The sequence below is a fragment of the Chrysemys picta genome, chromosome 1 (assembly GCF_011386835.1).
Source record: "Chrysemys picta bellii isolate R12L10 chromosome 1, ASM1138683v2, whole genome shotgun sequence".
In the NCBI taxonomy this organism is placed as follows: Eukaryota; Metazoa; Chordata; order Testudines; family Emydidae; genus Chrysemys; species Chrysemys picta.
This window is the reverse complement of record NC_088791.1, coordinates 51,942,859-51,966,955: the sequence shown is the minus strand read 5'-3', so window position 1 is coordinate 51,966,955 and position 24,097 is coordinate 51,942,859. Positions and strand designations below refer to the sequence as shown.

At 41.2% G+C, this 24,097-nt stretch overlaps 1 protein-coding gene across 6 annotated transcripts in view; it reads right to left on the bottom strand.

Annotated features, from left to right (window-relative positions):
- IMMP2L (inner mitochondrial membrane peptidase subunit 2) overlaps positions 1-24,097 on the bottom strand; it is an 841,928-nt gene that overhangs the window by 682,948 nt on the left and 134,883 nt on the right. The window contains exon 4 of one of the 6 annotated variants that reach the window (XR_010590308.1): positions 12,342-12,436. The exons of the other annotated variants lie outside the window; for them this stretch is intronic. The gene's annotated coding sequence lies outside the window, so the exon portion shown is untranslated. The remainder of the gene's footprint in view (positions 1-12,341; positions 12,437-24,097) is intronic. 6 annotated transcript variants of the gene reach the window in all.

The window sequence follows — 24,097 nt, the reverse complement described above, 5'->3', positions numbered from 1 at the left end:
AGATTGAGGGGTCAATACAGGTGGGTAGGAAGAAATGGTCAGATTCCACAATGGAAAGAGGGCAATAGAAGGGTACCCCAAGGATATGTTTGGAACCTGGACTGTTCATATCTATTCATATATTCATAAACGATCGGGAAAAGTGAGTAAACAGTAAGGTGACAAAATCTGCAGACGATACAAATTGACTCAAGTGCAAGTTAAGTCCAAAACCAACTGTGAAGGGTTACAAAGGGATCTCACAAAACTGGGTGACTGGGCAAAAATATAGCAAATGAAATTCAATGTTGATAAACGCAAAGTAATGCACAATGGAAAAAATAATTTCAACTATACATACAAAATGATGGGGTCTAAAATTAGATGCTACCACTTAATAAAAAGATCTTGGAATCATCATGATAGTTCTTTGAAACATCTCTTTAATGTGCAGCAGTAGTTAGGAAGCTAAAAGGAAAAGTTTCTAGAACCATTAGAAAAGGACTAGAAAATAAAACAGAAAATATCATAATGCCACTATATAAATTCATGGTACACTCACACCTTGAATACTGTATGCAGTTCTGGTCACCCCATCTCAAAAAAGACATACTATAATTTGAAAAAGGTACAGAGAAAAACAATCAAAGTGATTAGGGGTAGAGAACTGCTTCCATACAAGGAGAGATTAAAAGGACTTGGACTGTTCAGCTCAGAAAAGAGACGACTAAATGGGGATATGATAGAGGTTTATAAAATCATGAATGGTATGGAGAAAGTGAATAAGGAAATATTATTTACCCCTTCACATAACCCATTGGGGGTCACCCAATGACATTAATAGGCAGCAGGTTTAAAACAAACAAAAGGAATTACTTCTTCACACAACACAAAATCACCCTGTGAAATTCATTGCCAGGGGATGTTGTGAAGGCCAAAAGTCCAAATGGGTTAAAAAAAGAATTAGATAAATTCATGGACGATAGGTCCATCAATTAGCCAAACTGGTCAGGGACACAACCCTATCCTCCAGATGTCCCCAAAACTCTGATTGCCAGAAGCTGAGACTGTATGACAGGGGATGGATCACTCAATAATCGTTCTGTTCATTCCGTCTGAAGCATCTGCCATTGGCCACTGTTGAAAGACAGGATACTGGGCTAGACAGACCATTGGCCTGACCCGGTATGGCCACTCGTATGTCAAACGGTAGCTACTAAAGCTTGACATTTTTAAACCAGCAGGAATGGAAAAGCAGCATTCAAGAGTTTTAAAAGACTCTGGACAAGGACCTCTGTGGTCAATTAATGCAGTTTTTAATAAGCCTTGGAACAATGGGGAAGTTTCAGAGGACTGGAAGAAAGCTAATATATTGTCAATATTTTAAAGGGGTAATTAGGATGACCAGAATAATTATAGGGCTGAGTAATTAATCCCAGGCAAAATAATATAATGGCGAATACCAGACTTGATTGATAAACAATTAAAGGAGGCGAATATAATTAATCTCAAACAATCTGGGTTCATGGAAAATAGATCATTTCAAATTAACCTGATCCCTTTTTTGATACGATTACAAGTTTGGTTGATAAAGTTAATAACAGTGACGTAATATCCTCTGATTTCTGTTAGGTATGTGATGTAGACTGTGCTACCCAGCATTATCCACCACTTTATCCATTTGGGAAAACTATGGTATCTATACAAGAACTAATCAAATGCTACACCACCACTCTCTTTTTTGTGCAATTAAATTATCTCATTCACTGTTTATTATTTCAGTAGAAATAGGTTATTGCAACCTTCAGATGAGTCATCCTGTTTTTCATTAAAATGACCCAAACACAATTGAAGTACCAGTGTAAAGGCTAAAAGGGGAAAAGCCTTCTATAACTGTGGCTTTTAAAACATACAGAAAAGAACCCCCTGTAGCCACAAGCAATTCCCAAAACCTTGCAATGAAAGTTAGTTACAGTGTGAGAATATGCACTATATGGCTTTTAAACTTTATCGCTTCTCATACAGTACCACACAACAGTCTGATTAAAAAATGTGAACAGTTCAGTAGCAATAAAACACACATTAAATAGATTAAGAACTGGCTAATTTACAGCTCTCAAGAAGTGAATAGTTGTCATCAGATGGTAGTGTTTCTAGTGGGGTTCTGTAGAGACTGGCAATATACCTGACACTAGTCATCTTTTTCATCAATAATCTAGAAGTAAATATGAAAACACATGGTAAGCTAGGACCATATAAGAACAAAAAATTAAGCCCATACCCACAGAATGAGGGTCTGTATCCTGGAAAGCTGTGATCCTGAAAAAGATTTAGGGATCATAGTGGATAAACAACTCAACAGGAGTTCCCAGTATGACAGTGAAGCAAAAAAGGCTAATATGATCTTTGCATGTATAAATGGGAGTAGGGCATAGGAGTAGGTGGGTGATTTTATTATTTTACCTCTGTATATGCCATTGGTGAGACCAATGCTTGAATACTGCTGGTGTCATTTCTGGTGTCCACACTTTAAAAAGGACATTTACAAATTTGAAAGGGTTCAGAAAACAGCCATGAAAATGGTTCAAGGGCAGGAGAAACTACTGTATGGTGAAAGATTTAAAGAGCTCAATCAGTTTAGCTTATTAAAAAAAAGGGGGGAAGAGATTGAGAGGTGCTTTGATTAGTAAATACTTACCTTCACAGGGAGAAAATACTGGGTGCTACAGGACTCTTTAATGTAGAGGAGAAAGACATAACAAGAACTAATGGCAGGAAGCTAAAGTCATACAAATTCAAATTAGAAAAAAAGCATACATTCTTAACAGGGAATGTGAACAACCATTGGAAGAAGCCACCAAGACAAGTGATAGATTCTCCATCTTTTGGAGTCTTCAAATCAAGACTGGATTCCTTTCTGGAAGGTATGTTTTAGTGAAACACAAGTTATTGGCCTCAATACAGGGATAAACTCGGTGAAAATTAATGGCCTGTGATATGCAGGAGGTCAGACAAGATGATCTAATGGTCCCTTCTGGCCTTTAAGTCTTATGAATCTACTAAATTAGTCTATTAGAGTTCAACAAAAGTGTGTATTTTTCTAGCAATATGAAAACTAACTAAACACCAAAGAAATGTTGGTTACAGTACCAAAGGGTGCAAATTAATTCATTTCCTTCTCTCTCTCTCTATATATATATATATATATCAATAAAAACTTCCATATTATATTGTTTTCCCCTGTTGTCCCCCATATATAGATACATAGGAAAAACCTATACATTCTTTACTTCTTTTGTAGCCCTTGTCTGAATTGGCTAACGCCAAGCCTTAGGTTAATGAGATTTAGTTCGAAGCAAGAAATTTGTCTCAGCTCTTATTCTTCAGTAAGATTAAGCAAGTACCAATCTCCTTATATTTTTACTGCATGTTCAACACTCACAAAATGTAACAGAAAAACAGTATTATATTTTTAAATCTCACAAAATAAATCTAAAGAGACAAGGTGGGTGAGGTAATATCTTTTATTGAATCATCTTCTGTTGGTGAAAGAGACAAGCTTCCAAGCTACACGGAGCTCTTCTTCAGGTCTTGGAAAGGTACTCCCAGACTCTCAGCAAAATGCAAAGTGGAACAGATTGTTTTGCATAAGTAGTTAACACATATTGTAAGAGACCATTCAAGGTAGCATGGTCCGTTTACATCTCTGCAGTCATAGGACAAAAAGAGGATGTTAGTGGATTACAGATTGTTGTAATAAACCATAAATCCAGTGTGCCCTGATGTGCTCCACACTAGGGATCTTTTAGTGTGCAGCAGCAGGGTCCACACACAGTTAATCTGTGGCGCGCACACTGAAGCACTATAGGTTTACACTCTATCTTGCCTCACACTAAGTGTTTATGTAGACATGAACATCAATATGATTGGTGAACTTACTGTATTATGTATTCAGAACACTTTTACAGAAACTTTCCCCCCTCCCCCGAGAGAGCGTAAAATAGCCAGTGCCAAAGACAGCCAAAATTCACTGCTGCATGGTAATAACCATGGATTTGTGAGTACCTGACAATTTGAAACTTTTCACCTAGAGGTCAGAGCACTGGCTTAGAAATACACTTTTGTAGACCACAGGAATATATAGCTACTATAAGAGGGTGGTCAAATGACTTATGTAAAATTAAAAATAAAAATAATTTTAAAAGCACAATGAATCTAAGAGAAAACCCCCCACAAAATTATCTTCCTAATCTGTTGAATTTCTGATCTATCAAGGGTCACATATAGTCATACATTATTGCAGTATCTGCATTATACATCTAAACAATACATTGTTCTTTTAAATGTGTCCTTACATGTACAAGTCAAATATCTGAAATTTCACACAAACTGATTTCTTAATAAAGCTGCCTACTGACAGAACTGTTGTATTTCACATAATATATATTTAATGTCCAAGACACTGAATTAAATATGCATCATACACCGAATTTGTAAATGATTTTCTTGAACAAAATAAGTCTTTTCAAAATAACCCATTGGTAGCTCTCAATATTTTTAAGGTACAACTTTAGCCATTCAATGTGTAGTTTCATAGACCTCACTTTTTATCCAGGTCATGCTGGACGTGTTTAATAGGTGACAGATTTGAAGAACAGGGAAACCAGTCAATCCTGCTCTTTTATTCCTAACGGTTTAATAGAATCTGGAAGAGTATTTAGGATCAGTCATACTGTGTGACTGATTAACAAAATCCAGACAGAAAAGCAAGCCTGTGCTTAACACTTTGAAACCCCTTTTTTAATAGATCTATGATGTGGCATGCCTGTTGTATGCCTGCAGCCATACTACTGTACCTCAGGATGTGAGCTCAATTTTTATGAACTAAGCATGTGGGGTATGCTCAATATTTGAATGGGAGACTTCCATGGAAAATCCAGGTGTTTCAGGAAGTGATAAGAGTAATTTATTAAGAAGCACCCTTCATTCTGAGTCAGTACTGAACCATGCCCTGGCATGGTGTTAGAGGACATTTTTCTTCTGATGCTGCAGCCTTTCAGTGAGATATAAAACTGAGGTCCCGACCATGTTTCTTGTAATTACAGATACCATGGCACTTGTTGCACTAGGGTGAAAATATAAACACTGGTGCCTTGGTAGATTCCAACTTGAGAAATTACTTTATGCTTACCTAAATTCCCCCAATTTTTGTGTGTGTGTGTGTGTGTGTGGATATGGTATTCTTTTTCAATCTCTCTCCTAAACTGTTGTGTAACAGCCTGTGCACTAATGAACAGTTGCACTGTTTCACATCAGAAGTGGTTGCAAATAAGTGACATATGAAGTGATTCCTCTGTAATGGATATGGTCCTGCTCCCAATAATGGAATTACCCAAATAATTCACAGCATTGAATTATTTTTGATTAAAAAATAAAACATTTATTTAACTACAAGGACATAGGTTTTAAGTGAGTACAAGTATAAGGCATTAAAGTCAGAAATGGTTAAAAGAGAAATAAAGATAAAGCACTTCATAGTACTAAAACTTAACTAGACTTGGTTCAAGGTGAATCCAGGGCTGGATTTAGGGTCAAGCAACCAAGCCGACCGCTTGGGGGGTGCCAGGCTCACGAGGTGCCAGGCTCAAGGGGAACCAGGCTTGGGGGTCTCTTTTTGTTGATAGCAACAAAAGGAAAAATAGAATGTTTCAAGTAAAATGCTTCAGATATTCTGTATGTGGATTCATTTTTCACAAACCTCCTAGAATGTTCTGGATCTTGTATAATCTTGTGGAAACTTCCAGACTTTCTTAGAACTACATTATCCTTGAATCTCCTAGAATGTTGTCAGCCACACCCTCGCAGGTATAACAAGAAGTGGGGCATTGCCAGTCAGTCAGTGAGATAAAAGAATTAAGTGAAGTGATGCACATGTTATACCAATAGAATAAAAACCAGCAGGATCTTATTAAGAGGAATAAGGCAAAGATGCAACATTTATTGTAAATATACTGATAAAGCAAAAGATAAAAGTAAACAACGTTGTTTGACTACTTATTTCTCATATACACACACACACACACACACACACACATATATATATAAATAGAGAGAGAGAGAGAGAGAGAGAGGTTCATTCCCACAATCATTCATTCAAGTTCTGTATAGGTGTTATAGTTACCAGCCTAGAAGTTGCTCATGCCAAGTTACTGGCCAGGTATCTTGGTCATGAGGATGGAGCTGAGTCTGTGTCAGGTGCACCTGATGCTCCTGGAGGCTGGCAGCAGAACCAGAGACTCAAAGTCATCAGTCTTTAGAGTCCATTCTTATAGGAATTAATTCCTATGTTAGTCTATGGGAGCTGTTTCATCCTGCTGTTGCTGACTCAGTCAGCAGATGACACATTCCTGTCCAAAGTGGCACATTCCTGGTGGCTCCACACTGTCCAAAGTTTGTGTTTCTCATCCTTCCAGGTGATGGGGTGGATCCCAGTTTACCCTCCAGGGGTTTTCTGGTCATCCACTTGACACATTCTTCGGCCGATGGATACTCCCTTTCTAGGCTGGCACCTCCCTAACCATTCATGTATATCAAGCATTCATCAGCATACATTCCATATCTTAACCATATTTTAATTTACTGTCTCCACCACTTTCAGGGTGTGTGCTAATTCATTTGAGACTCCCGGCCCTTTAATCACAAAGGGTGGGGGTCTGTTCTAGGAGCCGTTGAATGAAGTGAAAGTCACTTAACAGCTATAGTGTTTGTTTACATTGTATCAATTACTTCAAGAACAAAGTCAATTAACTTGTTTGTAAGTTTTACATAGTAGTAAAGTATCTTTCACAGGATAGATATAATCAATGGTTTCTACAGACAGTAGCTTACTAAGTTTTAACAGAAGACCCAAGAGATTTTTGTACTTGGTGAAACTGTTGGATTTTAAAGTGTGGGGGACAAATTATGAGGGGGTCACTGTCACTTGGGGGAATCACTGTTAGTACCTTCTTTAATATCCCTACACACAGCTGCAATATTTTGAAGCTTCTTTTATCATGTAATTGTGAAAGTATACTTATGTTTTAAGACTTGAAGAGTATAAGTAGCAACTAATAAAAGATATATTTAATGAGATGCCAGAGATATCTATTGAACCCCTAACTATGCAACAATATAAAAGAAACACTTACTTATTTTGCCATGCTTTATGCATAATATTTGATGCGTAATGTCTAAGACTGGAGAACACAGTCCCTAATACTGTCTGTTTTACCTCCAAATGGATGGTGGTCGAGTCCAGCTCAATAAATGCATAGATGCACAAAACGAGTGCATTATTAATTCAGAAACCCATCTGCTCTCAATAACGCTCTTCCTTGATTTCCAGTAATTTGGTTTTCCAGTACTTGTCAGATAAGTTGTTCACTGAACATAATGGTAATTTCCTTGGTTTGATAGAGCTCCTTGGGAAATACAATGATGTCATGTCTGAGCACCTATGTCGAGTAGTTGTAAAAAAGCTATGGACAATTACTGGAGCAAAACAATTTAAAACAAATTGATTGACCTTATGGCAAGGAAGGTGCTTGATGACATATTGATGCAGCTCAGCAAAGCAAAGTACTATGCTGTAATAATGGACTACACTTTCGACATTAGTCACAGTGAAAAGATGTCATTTAAAGTAATATTTGTTGACGCTGAGGATGGCGGTAGCCAAGTAAAGGAACACTTTATCTGTTTCCAGTCTATGTATGTCTCTCCTGCAAAAAGGCCTAACATAATTGTTTATAAATACTTTGAATGAGAATAAAATAAAGTTTCAGGACTGCCGTGGCCAAGGCTACAACTATGGCATGAACACAAAGAGAAGAAACAGTGGTGTTCAGGCAAGGATCCTTGCGCTGAATCCAAGAGCTTTCCTCATGCCCTGTGGCTGTCATTCCCTCAATCTGTTTGTACCAGATGCAGTGTCATCTTCTTTAGATTCAATATCTAATACAATCTGACCATAAAGTTGCTAAGTGACATTCGCTGGGAGAGCTGCATTGACAGCATAAGGCCAGTGAGGTACCAAGTGACTGAGGTTTATGATGCCCTGATGGAACTGGCACAGTCGAGTAAAGCCAAGGACGGAATCCAACACGAGGCACAAAGCCTGGCAAACCAGATCACTGACTTCAGATTTCTGGTCTCAATTGTGGTTTGACACAAGTAAATGTTCCAAACAAACGTTGTAAGGAAGGCACTAAAAACTTAGTCAATGGACATCGCAACCACTACTACTTTGATGAGGAGCTGCCTTGATTTTGTTGTGGCCTACAGAGACAACAGATTTGAAGATGCCATCACTGCTGCCAAAGAAAAGGCTTAAAACTTAGGAGTTGAGTCCAGCTTCAAGGAAACTCAAATTCATCAGAAGAAGAGACCATTTAGTTATGAGGGCAGAGATGAGGTGATGGGAAGCTCGGAAGGAAAATTCAAGAGGGAGATTTTTTGCTCGCTTATCGACACTGCCTGAGTGTCCATCGAAGAAAGGTTTGGACAAATGAAGCACCACGAAAAGACCTGAGGTGGTTTGTATGACCATAGTAAGCTGCCAGTGGACAGGAAAACACTCTTGAACAATTGTACAGACCTTAGGCGGATGCTGACACATGGGGAATGTTTGGACATCAACGATCAAAACCTCTATGTCAAATTGGACAACATCCGTCACATTCTGCAACACAGGAAGCACTCTCCACTCCAAGATCTCCAATTCAATCATAATGCAGAGCTGAAGGACACTTTTCCTAATGTGTGAATAGCTTTGAGGACTCTGCTCACACTGCCAGGCACAGTCATGAGTGGTGAGCGCAGCTTTTCAAAGCTCAGGCCCATTAAAACATCTTTGATCAACAATGGCCAACAAGAGACTGACATTGCTTGCTTTTCTATCGCTTCAAAATGCCATTGACCAGTCTTTGGATCTCTCTGACACTGTGCTTCAGTTCGCAATGGCAAAGGCGTGAAAAGTGACCTTTTGAACTAAAGGACTAGTGTTAACATTCTAAGGTTGTCACCTACTGCAACACTATTTAATACTAGTCCTCTCAACGTTGGTGCCCGGTTAAATTTCTTGATATTAGTACATTTCAGTTATTCTTAAAATTAAAAAGTTTCTATAAGCTTATTTGCTTATATATGCCAAAAATAAATACAGATTTACATATCCTAGAGTGCGAATTTATTGTCTCATATGACAGGGCTAAATTACGCATGCAAATTGTGCATCAAAGTTGTGAAATGGGCTACAAATACAATAAAAAATAAGATATTCAAAAGTTTAAAAAATGGATGGGGGGCGCCAAAGATGCTCCTCGCCTGGGGTGCCATTTGGTCTAAGACCAGCACTGCATGTTCCAGTAACATTGCTGACCAAATTCTCAGCCTAGGATCTGCTCCCAAAGTTCAAATGCTGTTTCTTTTGTCTTCTTAGGTGAAAGAAAGAGATATGGACAGGGAGAGAGAACTTGAGGTGGTTTGCCCTTTTATAGTTCAGACATCATTTGAAACATGGGCAGCTGGTGAACCAGCTGTTGGGGGAAGCTAGCCCCCGTCTTCTCCTCTTCTGTCTGAGATCCCCCCCTCCCCGCCTATCCCTCCCCCCCCTCCGCGGCCACCCAAGCGCCCCCAGCCCTGGAGCACCGGTTTGGCGGGTGGTGCAGTCCCAGCACCCCGAGTGCCAGGCAGGTAGACGGCATGGCCCTGGCCCCAGCTGCCTGGAGTCCTGGCAGCAGGTCGCCAGCCCCAGCCAGCCTGGGCCACGGAAGTGCGGGTACTGCAGGAGGGAGCCTGGGGCCGAAGCATGTACAGGCCATGGCAGCCTCCCCTGGCCTATGATACTCACTGCCCATGCATTGAAATGCATTTTCCTGAGGGTTAGCCTTATTAAGTTCATTCCCACTGTGAGACTGGAGTCATGGAATCTCATGGTGAAAGAGGTTTCATGCTGTTGTTCACCAAGATGCAATCTGTTTGCTCCTGTCCCCCTTCCTTGTCAAAGAATGGCCATTTGATAGGTGACTGCCCATCAACTTTGATTACACCTGGGTAGAGTCCTTTGTCTTTGAGAAACTGACTTGTCTGGTAACCACACTTCAGACCCAGTTTCAGTTTATGTTACTACACACATTTCATCATGATATTATTGACCAACGAGTTATTAGTTTTCAAATGATGCCTTACAAGGCATATTTTGTACAAAGATTATTATATAGCATGTGGAGTGTGAATACAAGGGTGCATTCAGTCACACTTATACAGGATACTGGACTAGATGGACCATGGATATGATCCAGGACAGCAATTCCTAGGTTATATGTTGTAACATCAGGAATATGTGAAAGAATGAGGTGAGATCACATGATCTAAAAATCCAACAAACTTTAATGCAGCCAGCGCACTCACACAGTAGTGTCTGCAGGGCCGGCTTTAGCAAGAGCGGGGCCCGATTCCTGGGGGCGGGGCTTGCTGCAAGCCCCGCCCCCAGGAATCGAGCCGCGCCGCGGGGGGGGGGGGACGGGGGGAAGCCGCGCCGCGGGGGGGGAACAGGGAGGGGGACCCGAGCCGCGCCGCGGAGAGGACGGGGGGGGGACCCGAGCCACGCCGCGGAGGGGACGGGGGGGGGGACCCGAGCCACGCCGCGTAGGGGAGACCCGAGCCGCGGGGGGGACGGGACGGGGGGAGCCGCGCCGCGGGACGGGGGGAGACCTGGGATGGGACCCGCGCCGCGGAGGGGACGGGGGGGGGGCCTGAGCCGCGCCGCGGAGGGGACGGGGGGGGACCCGCGCCGCGCAGGGGACGGGGCGGGGGACCCAGCCGTGCAGGGGACGGGGGGGGGGGACCCGAGCCGCGCCACGGAGGGGGACCCGAGCCACGCCGCGGAGGGGACCGGGGGGGGGGGGTCGACCCGAGCCGCGCCGCGGAGGGGAGACCCGAGCCGCGCCGCGGGGACCAGGCCGGGCCAGAGCCACTGGGGCCTGCGGGAAGCGGCCGCGCCTACCCGGAGCCCTTCTCGAGCCCCCACCCCCGCTTACCTTGTGCTGCTGGCCCGCCCCTGCTTCTTTTCAGACTTCCCGCGAATCAGCAGGGGAGGGGGCGGGGCGTTCAGGGGAGGGTAGGAGGGACCGGGAAAGTGAGCGCGGGGCCCTCTTGGCGCGGGGCCCAATTCAGCCGAATCGTGTCTGCCTCCTCTAGAGCATACAAAGGTGGCACCATCCCCAACAAAAACACTTTGTTTCCATTCCTAACTACCCCAGCCTCTCTCTCAAATCACACAAATCTCACCTACCACCCACACGCCACACTCCATCAGTCTCATGGTCCATCTAGTCCAATGTCCAGTCACCAACAGTAGCCAACACCAGATACTTCAGAGGAAAGTATTACCACTGCAAGACAGATATGGGTAAGCTGCTCCCCAGAACAGTCTCATCCTTATTCTTTGGAGTTAGAGACTGGTTTAAAACATCCTCATGTCACCTTTTTTCTTTCAATACTCCTTCGTTAATCATTAAATATTATAACCCTGGATTGTTATGTTATTCATATTAACATCCACATCCTCTTTGAATCTTACTAAGTTTCTGTCCTCAGTGATATCTTTGAGCAATGAATCCCACAGTCTAATTATACTGTATGTGAAAAAGTATTTCCTTTTATTAGTTTTGAATTTGCCACCTTTTAGTTTAGTTACATGTACTCTTGTTCTGGTGTTTAAGTCAGTGAGAACAGGAGTTCCCAATCTACCTTTTCTATTTATTGTTTTATAGATATTTTATCACGCCACTCCATTCCTCTCCTTTCTAAAGTAAACAATCCCAGTCATTTCAACCTCTCTTCATATGAGAGTTTTCATTGCCCCTAATTCTGCAATATCCATTTTTAAGACAGAGTAACCAGTACTGCACAGAGTATTCCAGATAAGGCTGTACCAATTATAAAATATTATAACGTGTATATGTATATATACACACATTATAATATTTTCCACATTATTCTTCATTCCATTTTTATGCAGTCTAACATCTTTTTTGACCATAGCTTCACATTGAGCAAATATCTTGACAGCTCCTTTTCTTGATTCAATACAGTTATTTTATAACCCTATAAGACATAAGAGTAACTCATTTTTTCCCTCTAATGTGCATTACTTTGTATTTATCAACAATTAACTTCAAATCCCTCTGAAGTTTCTCACAGACTTCTCTGTGCTTGACTAACCTAAATAATTTTGTGTCATCTGCAAATTTTGCTACCTCGCTACAGGTGACCCCTTTTTTCAAGTGGTTAATACAATATTTTATATAAAAACTTACCCATTACAACCATATTCATCCAAACCATTTTGGCATGCAGATAAACAGGGGTTCAAATAACTGGATAGACTTGGTGGTTCACCCTGGTGACATAACTGAGACGGATGAAACAAGGCAGAATGAACAGGCGACAGACATTGATTCCAATACTTTAAACTTACAATTCAGTATGGTTAATGAAGAACAGGAGGACTTGTGGCACCTTAGAGACTAACAAATTTATTAGAGCATAAGCTTTCGTGGACTACAGCCCACTTCTTCGGATGGATATATGCATCCGAAGAAGTGGGCTGTAGTCCACGAAAGCTTATGCTCTAATAAATTTGTTAGTCTCTAAGGTGCCACAAGTCCTCCTGTTCTTCTTTTTGCGGATACAGACTAACACGGCTGCTACTCTGAAACTTATGGTTAATGAGGTATAATGTACAAACACTGATTATTGCTGCTTATTCTGTGCATCTTCTGTTTTTGTTTTGTTTCTGTTTTCTTTAAAAAAAAAAAAAAGCAGCACAGTTATCAAAAGACATGGAGATGCATTCACCAGAAAATTATACTGAAATAGATACTACCAAGTGCTGGAGTTCAATAATTTTCAGAATTAAAATAGAAATAATTGCCTATTGATCTGGATTGACAGCAAATGTGTAAGAATTTAAGACTTTGCTTTCTGAGGCCAGCCCTCTAATCATGCAGCTGAGACAAGAAAAACAACTTTTAAAGATGGATTATTTTTTCTTACCGTGCCATGTGCCAATGTTGTCTTTGATCAAATATACCCAAAAGTATCATGCACATCTAACGAAAGCCACATTAAAAGACCTTTATGGTTACAAGAGAAAATATCAAAAAGCAAGAATAGGAAAATTTACAATTAAAGGTTCTTCCAGCCAGACACACACAGTGCACAAAAATAGCAGCGAAAGGATGCCCTGTTGTGCTTCAGGGGACTCAGTCAATTATTTTGCTTTTGTTGCCATCTCAACTATTATGAACAGGAGAGTCCCTTGATAAGCCCGTTAAGACAAATACAAACTAGTAGAGCAGCATTAGCTGTTCCACAGTTCAGGTTACAACTAACTTTTCAATATAAGAAAGAAAGAAAGAAAGAAAGAAAGAAAGAAAGAAAGAAAGAAAGAAAGAAAGAAAGAAAGAAAGAAATGTTGGCCTCAAAACTGGCAAATGGATTTTAAAAATTAAGGAACAAATTAAAATACATATGAAATAACAGTCTAGTTCTGAATAAAAACACAACTAGGACTATTAAAATGTAGCCACAAACTAAAATACACAGATTAGCATGTTACATACTGAGATAGTACTGTATAGTAACAAGTGTCAACAAACAGCGAATTTGTAAGTTAGTGTTATGTTGCCCTTAGGGTTAAAACTGACTAGTTGACACCATGTAAAACACTCCAGTCCTTGTCTATACTGCTGAGTGTTTAACACCTGTTAGATGCTACAACTCCTCCGTGTTATGTTGTAATACAATGTAATTTTCTGGCGTAAACATTTTTTAAGGAGTTGAAAATAGGACATGATTTGGAAGAGATTACCATATTATATATTTATAGTGGTATTCTGAAACTTCAGTATGTCCTCCTCACCCTTTGGGGTTTTTGTTTTTTGCCACAATAGATAATGCAACTCCTATAAAGTTCAAGGTGTCATCTATAATTTGCAATGTCAGAATATAGTTTGTTCTTTTATTAGAAAAAGTGTAAGTTTAAGTTCCTTAGCTTGGCTAATTCCCCAACTTTTAAGCAAATTCCTCTGCCACCCATGGGACGAGGACTCTCTTTAGATAACTCCAAAGGTTTCCAATATGCCTGTGATTTCCAGAATGGCAATATATACATATAGATGTTCTATTAATTGCATGCCAGAACTATTTTGCACACTACAACATGTAAATTATGCATGTATTTAAAATATGCAGGAAAATATTTTTAGAATGAATTAATAACCTGTTTGGATTTTTTTTAAACCAGGCCTGAAGGGCAAGTCCTTTACAACTAAGAACTAAGTACTAAACAGTTACAGATTTAAAATTGTATATTGAGAACTTCGATTTTTCTAAGAAGTGAGAATGAAGATTTAGAGGTTTATTGTTTCAGTATATGGGGTATTATGCAGTAACTCTTATTAGTACTAATGGAAGTTCTGAGCATACATGCCCCACACATTAATGGGAGAACAAACCCTTAGGGTCCTATTTACCAGCCACTCTAATATACACTAGATTTACAAAAAAAATTGGATCCAATGAATAAGCCGTTAAAGTATTTGTCTCAAAATTAAGTGATACCAAAGCTCCCTGGTGAGTTCAGAGTGGAATGTGTCAAGATATGAAAAACATTTTAATGATGGTGCTGTCAAGACATAAATATATTCTGCATGTTTATTTTAAGCTAATTAAAAGTGGTATAGAATTGGCTAAGAGAAGCACTTGGCTTTTGCTTTTCTTTCTTTCTTTTTTAATATAACATATTCAGTTTCTCTCCAGGATTGTTCTTTTACACTGTAACAAAACTGTGTATGTCCAACCACATATAATAGCAACCACGTATCCTACAGTAGTGTTTCTCAACAACCAATCCATGGACCGGAGCCGGTCCCTGAGATCTCCCTGACACAATTTAGAAGGCAGTAAGCCAGTCCCTGGTATCAAAAAGGTTGAGAGAAACAGTCCTACAGTATTGATTTGTTATTTTCTACCATTGCTTCAGGCAAATAGGTTTGTGTGAGCATCAAGCACTGGAAGAATATACATTTTTAAATGACTTTTAAAATCAAAGAGAGGTAAAGGATTTAAGAGGTCATTTGCCACACATTTGCTATAGTTAAAATTAATTTTGATCTCTAAATTTGACAATAAAAACTAACCCTGACCCATTCGATATATTGTGCAAAAGTGAGAAAATATCAATCAGCAACCAGGTCTTATATATTTTAAATAATTAAGCATAATGGAACAGCATGGACTGTCTTTTCTGAGGGGATGACCAGTTTGGTTTTAGTCTTTTACCAAAGATGTAAATCACTTTTTAAGACTTTTAGTTGTGACATGTAATTTGGAAGCATGCTGAGTTTTTATTCATCTTCCATCCTCTTTACTACTTCTAATTCTCATGGTAGGGACCAATACATGCCAACCATTCCAATAGTTCTATGACTATCCTGAGTTTTACATACCCATTACAGGCTCTATTTCCTGCTTCTACCTGACATACAAAGAGTAATACCACCTTCCAACATACCGAATGGTCAAGATATGGATGGATACTCAGTTATTATCAACCCCAAGAGTTCAATCATCATAAGTCAAACTGACAAAATCATGAGATGGACTTAAAAACCATAATATTAAAAAAAAAAAACATCATGCTTTCTACCTGGCTTCTGATTTTTTTTTCATCTTTAGGGAAAGCTCCCAGCATCTCAGGTTCCATATTCCATCTTAAATATACAAACAAAAATGCAGGCTTACCCACCACTCACACACTCCTATCCCTAGGGTATGGGGAGCTTCCTTTCTAGCACTGCAGTGCTCTTCAGACCTACACAAGATACTTATATTTTCCTTCCATGCTCTCTCACATTCTCCTGTCCCCTACGTAAATCTAATCATCACTTGCCTCCTGTATCTCCCTCACAGGGTATGTCTAAACTGCAAAGAAAAACCCTCAGCACTGAGTCTCAGAGGCCGGGTCAATTGACTCAGGCTGTTGGTTATAAATAGCAGTGTAGACATTCCCACTCCAGCTCAAGTCCCGGCTCTGAAACCTGGCAGTGGGGGAGGGTCTCAGATACTCATTCTGAGTGCTGCTAGTTTTACATGTGCTGCTAGTTTTACCCCATAGCATGAGACTTGCAAGCGAGAGTCACTTGGTTTAGGCTCTGAGAGTCACTGCCGCTTTTTTTTTTTCCAGCATAGATATACTCTCAGTCTCCTACCCACCACATTCTCCTTTTGTGCCATGTGTAAGGAAACATAAGCCGTATTTGGATGTAGGTCTGAGTATCTTTAGTTGGCCAAATGTTTAATGAAAGTTAGCATTACTGGGAGAAGTTTGAAGCAGCTTTCTGGCTTGTAAGCAAAAGGTTATGAGGGTAAATTCATTCACTTGCTCTGGACTTCGCCCCCTCCTCTTATATTTACTTTCCCAGTACCACTGGAAATGAGTGGACATGCGAATTCTGCAAATCATTAATCAATTAAAGAGACAACGTATCACATAGCTCCCTCTTGCATCCTACTTTTGAGAGACATCGGTTTGCTGTTATCAACTAACTGTTGCCAGACACGTACACACTGAGCTGGAATCTTTCATGTGACTCCAAGATCAAGATGTCAGGCCACGGGCTGACATCAAATTACAGCTAACTGGCCTTTGAAGATTTTAGGGTGTTCTCTGCAACAGAGTAAAGGGACTCTGTTCCCTACAAAAGACCCTAACCACATGGAAGAAAGGGGGAGGCACAACATAAAAAGTTATATCCTGCTCTCCTCCTTGAACCGGCTATCCAGAGAAAGAGAAGTGAAAGACTCTGATCATTAGCTAAACCAAGCCCAAAAGACACAACACGAAGGTAGAAGAGACCAACTGATTCCCCCACCCCTTACATGAAAAGATTCAGGTTCATCCTATCATCCATAGTCACAACAGTAATTATTAACTTAGTTCCAAAACCAATCACGTGTGCTAAAGACTCTGAGAAGCAGGTGTGAAAATCCTTCTGTAGAGCAATTTGAGGGCACTCAAATCACTCCAAGCCCATTAGAGTCAGTGGGGGTGCATGTGTCCCTTTTTGTGTCACCGTGGTGGGGCACCTGCCCCACACTAGGCTCTAAGGGGTTAACAGAACCCTAGGGAGGCTGTACAGGAGGCAGCCAATCAGAGAAGGGCTCAAGGAGGCAGCCAATCAGGACCAAGCAGGCCCATACTCACTCTGGCTGGTGCGGTGAGTGGCACAGTGCACAAACACTTGGTTAAAACTTTTGAGGAGCACGGGAAGAAAGTTCTGAATCTTAACTTTCACTTTCTGTTGTGACTATATTGACAATGGTACCTATGTGTGTTTTATCTACGCTGCTACCGTTACAACCTTCCAAAACCATGGAATATCAGAGCCAAATAAAGAGGAGAAAAAAAGAGGACATGGGATGACATCTTCAATGAGATCCTAAAAGCCAGTGCTGCATCAGACCAAGAGCAAAGGGTCTAGAGGGTGAACACTACAGACAGCCTGGAGAAGGGAAGAGCAGTCAGGAGAAAGGCTCTGGAGTCTCAGCAGGAAAAGAAGAGGGAGATGTATTAGGACGTAATGGGACTTATCTGACAGCAAACACAGATGCTGCAGACTCTTGTGGACCTACATGTTCAACAATCATGAGCTTGCCTTCCTTTGCAATCCAGAGAGGATGCTATTACAGCACCTCCCTACACACACCACCTTAACATTCCACATGGCATCAGGGCCACAGCCCTACCCCTACCACTCCCCTGGGGGACATTAAGGCCAACCAAGGTTCCCATACACTGACCTGTGAACATGTTTACTGTATGTGAAGTTAAAAATGGACATGAATGTTCTTTCCCCTTGTTAAGTTCTGTGCCAATAATATATTACATTTTTAGTGTACACCTCTACCCTAATATAACGCAGTCCTCAGGAGCCAAAAAATCTCACTGCCTTATAGGTGAGACCGCATTATATCGGTTTGGGCCGGTACGCCATGCCGGAGTGGACTGGCTTCCCCAGCGGTGATTTAAAGGGCCCGGTGCTCCAGCCACTGCGGGGCAGCCAGGCTCAGGCGGGGATTTAAAGGGCCCGGGGCTCCACACTAATTCGGATATAACGTGGTAAAGCAGCGGGGCTCGGGTGACGCTTTACCGCATTATATTCGAATTCATGTTATATCGGGTCGCGTTCTATCGGGGTAGAAGTGTATTCGCTTTAAAATTACACAGAGTTTTCTTTGCACTGAATAAAATTCTATTATTTGTAAAATAATTCCTCTCTACTTGTTCGCATTATATACTGCAGAGCACCTAGCAGTTCTGAAAACTTACTTGTTGCTGTACAGTATGACACCACATATAGGATCAATAACAAACACAGTGTAATAATCATAAATGTACAGCAAGCACTGAAAAATTAATAGGTGCACTGATAGTGTTATATTTATGGATGTACACCAAGCACCACACAATTCCTAACAGGCCCCAAAACAGCAGGGCCAGGTAAAGCACAGTTCACAACAAATTACTGTGGCTCACTGCTCTTTCAATACCTCCCTGAGCCGTATAGCTCCACCAAGAGCTCTCATAATAGCTCTTGTGTATGGCTGTTCACACTCAATAGATAGTCCCTCCATCTCCACTGTGGTAGCAACTTTTCCCCCCTTTGCTTCACAAGTTATTACGCAGGAACAGCAGGCAGCTATAACCATTGGGATGTTTTTTCACTGCAATCCAATCTTGTAAATAAACACTACCGGTCTTTTAGTCTATCAAAAGCACATTCAAATGTCATTCTGCACTTGCTAACCCAATAGTTCAATCTTTCCTTGGAGCCGTTGAGGTGGCTAGAGTATGACTTCATGAGCCAGGGGAGCAAGGTGTAGGCGGGGTCCCCAAGGATTACTATTGGCTTTTCAACATTGCCAATGGTAATCCGTTGGTCAGGAAAGAAAGTCCCTGCTTGTATCTTTCTGAACAGTCCTGTGTTCTTAAATATGTGAGCATCATGCACCTTCCCTCGCCAGCCAACATTTTGGTGAAGCATCCCTGGTGATCCACCAGTGCTTGCATAACCACAGAAAAGTAGCTCTTTCTGTTGATGTACTCTGTGGCAAGATGATCAGGTGCCAAAATATGGACATGCATGTTATCTATTGTCCCACCACAGCTTGGGAACCTCGTTGCTACAATTCCATCCACTATGTCCTGCACATTGCAAGATTCCCCTCTCACTCAACCACCTGAGAATGAGCTGGAAGATGGAGATTAGCAATTTGTAGTCTTGGGATCAGACTGTGCTCCTCAGATGAGATCCACACTTGAAAAGATTCCCCTCTTCCCTCATACAGAACTGGCTCCTTTCTGGGATATCATAAAGGGCTGTATGTGCCTGGGCACCCAGGCATGAAGAAGGCCAAGCACACATTGATTCCCTGACACCCAGCAGCAATGCTAACACTTAATACAGCCAGACTGCAGAACCCTTCTGCTCATGGGTATCCAACAGAGCTGCATTGCCTGTCAAATTGGTGCAGCGGCCAGGAGGGCTCAGAATCAGCAGGAATGTCCCTGTACCTCAGGAAGAGCTCAAAAGATCCAAAGATTTGCAGGCTGTAACCTAATGAAACAATTCAGAAGGGACTGTACATATGTTCCCTACCCCTACTTAGATATTTCTGTGTTGGGCACACTGACCAATGCTTTCTTATCACTACAGATCAGACTGGAACAAAGTATATAATGATGGCAAGATCTTTTAAAGATTAGACAACTGTACAAACCACTTTTAGTTGGAATGTGTCAATGTTAATTCAGTGAAATACTATTTTAAAATATATTACCTATTAAATACAAATATATTTAAAATTCTAACATTTCAGTTGAACCCAATTACAATGCTGGCCAATTAACACCTACAAGTAATCTCATCAATACTTGCACTGTCAACATCTTTACCGGTGTTAGATTCCAGAAAAACAACACTCTATTGTTGCAAAAATCTTCTGCATAAGTCATCTTTACTGCTTATAGCCTTTATTATAACACTGACAGTATATTTATTTGCTCCTACAAATTGTAATGGTTACCTTGTCCCACACTTTATTACTCTTCCACCAACAAATATAAAGCCACTCAATTTCACAACACAGTACAAAAATCAGTTTTTATCAGTTCACAACAGCCTAGTAAATTAAAGCCTTGCAAAAGAAAAAACAAGTATGACACAAATCTTTCTGTTTGTATGAGCAGGTACTGACTCTTTTGAGTAACTGCTGTGTAAGTTCCCAACCTACTTTGGCTGCTGGTATAATTTAACAATTAGACACGGCCATAAAACTCCAGATTAAGGCAATGAGTGCACTTAGACATATTTAATATACTTACAAAAATTCTATTTTTCCTTATCTGTGTTCTTTGTGTGAAGTGTGACGTTGCCCTCTGGTGTTATTTGGACTGGTGATCTGCTAGGTCACTCCAATCCTTGACTCTGGGAGCCAGCCTTACCCTGCTCTGCTGTGAGAACCCCTACTCCTGGGCTGTTCACACACGGCCTCTGGCATATAAGCTGCTCCTTGGATTGTGCAACCGAATGGCACTAGCCAATATTTCCAGTCCCAGACACCTCCGTCTTGCAGTGTCCAGTTATGCCCGCTGGACATGGCAAGCTTATATGAATTCATCAATTTAACAAAGAAATTGATATGCACCAGGCTTGTTATCCCAAGGGGAGTCTCTGACATGCTTTAAACCAAATGCACTGCTTCCGGTAGAATAAACAAACAGATTTATTAACTACAAAGATAGATTTTAAGTGATTATAAGTGAAAGCATAACAATTCGGATTTGGTCAAATGAAATAAAAGCAAAACACATTCTAAGCTGATCTTAACACTTTCAATGCCCTTACAAACTTAGATGCTTAGATTGCCCTTCAGCCTGTTTTTGGGAAAAATAACATTGCACAAGTCAAAAGTCCAGTGGCGATCAGCGAGTAGCGACGGGAACAGGACAATGAAATCTGGAAGTTCCTACTTACAGTCCGACACACAGGCAGTGCGTGTGTGATCCAGTCGTCTTGCTCGCGGATTGAGGCGAGCATCTCGGCAGCTGCACCCACATCTGAGCAATCCTTTTAAGGATCCACTCTGCTCACCCCACATGGGGAGAGGGTTAGAAAAGGTACCCTAAAAATAGTCTTGCTTCTGTTTTTCCTGGCTGGATAGCCACATCCAGCAGGATCACCACCTCAGCGGTCGAAAATGTAAGTAACTCTTCAACTTTGGAACTTGGAATGTACGTACCCTGATAGACAACTCAAACAGTGACCAACCAGAGCGACGTACAGCCATTATTGCTCATGAATTGAGACGGTTTAACATCGATATTGCTGCTTTGTCCGAAACTAGAAGAGCTGATGAAGGACAGGAGAGGGAGGAGAAAGGAGGATACACCTATTTCTGGAAGGGAAAATCTATAGATGAACCCCGATTGCATAGAGTGTGCTTTGCTATAAAGAACAAGCTCATAAGGTGCCTCTCTGAGGTACCAGTTGGCATCAATGAGCCGTTTATGACACTCCGATTGAGGCTCACCAAAAATCAACAGGCAATTATTGTGAGCGCCTATGCACCAACACTGAATGCCAATGTGAATGTAAAGGAAGATTTTTATTCTCAGTTGGAAACTATTTTATCGGAGACTCCTACAGAAGACAAGTTCATCCTTTTGGGGGATTTCAATGCATGTGTGGGACGAGACTCAGACCTGTGGAAGGGAACAATCGGGAAAGAAGGAGTTGGCAAAAGCAATTCTGCTCCTGACCAAGTCTGCTGAACATGAACTTATTATTACGAACACTCTCTTCTGACAAAAGGAAAAGTTCAAAACATCTTGGAGACACCCACGGTCAAAGCACTGGCATCTCCTCGACTACATTATATTTCGTGCCCGAGATCGTAGTGATGTACTTCTCACAAGAGCAATGACAAGTGCTGATGACTGCTGGACTGATTATCGCCTTATTCGATCCACAATGAAAATTAAGATCGCTCCCAAATGGAGGCTGCAAAAGAAGCAGATCAAGCGCAAGTTGAAGATTCAAGAAGGACCCTATTAAGTGTAACCACTTCCAAGCAGTCTTAGAAGAAAAGCTCCCATCAGAGTTTCCGGAAGAAACTGAGGAACACTAGAGCCAGTTGAAAGCAGTAATCATCAATGCCTGTGAGGAAACCATAGGCTACCAAACCAGAAAATATCAGGACTGGTTTGATGAGAATGATGCTGAAATTGAGCAACTCATTAATGAGAAGAGAATGGCATTTCATGCTTGGCAGAATGACAAAAATTGCAATATAAAGAGAGAAGCCCATGCCAAGGCAACGGCGGAAGTCCAATATAAACCCAGAAAACTCAAGAACAAATGGTGGACTGAGAAAGGGCAAGAACTCCAACAACTCATGGACATCCACAATACATGTGGTTTCTTTAGAGCCAGCAAGGCTTTTTATGGGCCAATTTGCCATGGTATGAATCCTCTTCGCTCTAAGGATGGAACCACACTTCTGAAGGACAATGAAGCCATCAATTCTGGCTGGAAAGAACATTTTGAAGATCTCCTTAACCGTAATTCTATGGTTGCAGATGAAGTCCTTGAGCAAATCTCTCAACGATCATTTAGGGATGAACTTGGAGACCCTCCTAATTTGTATGAGGTACACAATGCCACCAAGCAGATGAAGAACAACAAGGCAGCAGGTATAGATGGGATAACTGCTGAAATCTTTAAAGATGGTGGACCAGAGCTAATTCAGCAGCTTTACCTGCTTATCCTTACAATCTGGATAAAGGAGGAGATACCCAGTGAAATGAGGGATGCCCTGCTTGTCACCCTCTTCAAGAAAGGGGATAAAGCGGATTGTGGAAATTATTGTGGTATCTCCCTCCTAGCCATTGTAGGCAAAGTTCTGGCGTGGATCCTTGCAACTCGCCTTCTGCCCCGTCAGAAGAATTTTTACTAAAGTCACAGAGTGGTTTCCGACCATGTCGTGGAATTGCAGATATGATCTTCACAGCATGGCAGCTGCAAGAAAAGTGTCAGGAGCAAAACCAACCACTGTATATGGCTTTTATTGATTTAACTAAAGCCTTTGATTCAGTGAATCACCATGCCCTCTGGACTGTACTCTCTAAGATTGGATGTCCTGATAAATACATCAATGTCCTAAAATTGCTTCATGATAACATGAAAGCGACTGTTCTGAGCAGCACTGGCTCCCAGAGCAAACCTTTCAAAGTACAAAGAGGAGTAAAACACGGCTGTATCATCGCTCCAACCATGTTTGCAGTTTTTATCGCCGTCATTCTTTACCTAGTTGCTGGGAAGTTTACAGCTGGTGTTGAAATTATTTACAGAATGGACAGAAACCTGTTCAGGCTTAGCAAGCTGAAAGCCAAGAGTAAGAGCTCAACAACATCTATTGTGGAACTTCAGTATGCTGATAATGCAATCTTTGCCCACTCTGAGAAAGATCTTCAAACTATTTTGAATGTGTTTACCTATGCTTACGCATGTCTTGGTCTCACTCTTAATATCAAGAAGACTAAAATACTCTATCAGCCCTCTCCAAATGAGGTATTACATGCTCCATCTATCAAAATCAATGGACTGGCATTGGAGAATGTCGATCATTTCCTCTACCTTGGAAGTCATCTTTCATCCAAGGCAGATATTGATGCAGAAATTCAACATCACCTGAGCTGTGCCAGCGTAGCTTTTTCTTGTTTACAGCACAGGGTTTTTGAAGATGAAGACATTCGAACAGACACCAAGCTTCTTGTTTATCAAGCCATTATTCTCCCAACATTGTTGTATGGGTCCGAAACTTGGACAACCTATAGACACCACTTTAAAGGCACCATCAACGCTGCCTTCGTAAGATTCTGGAGATCAAATGGGAAGACAGGCGCACCAATATTAGTGTCCTGGAAGAGGCAAAGACCACCAGTATC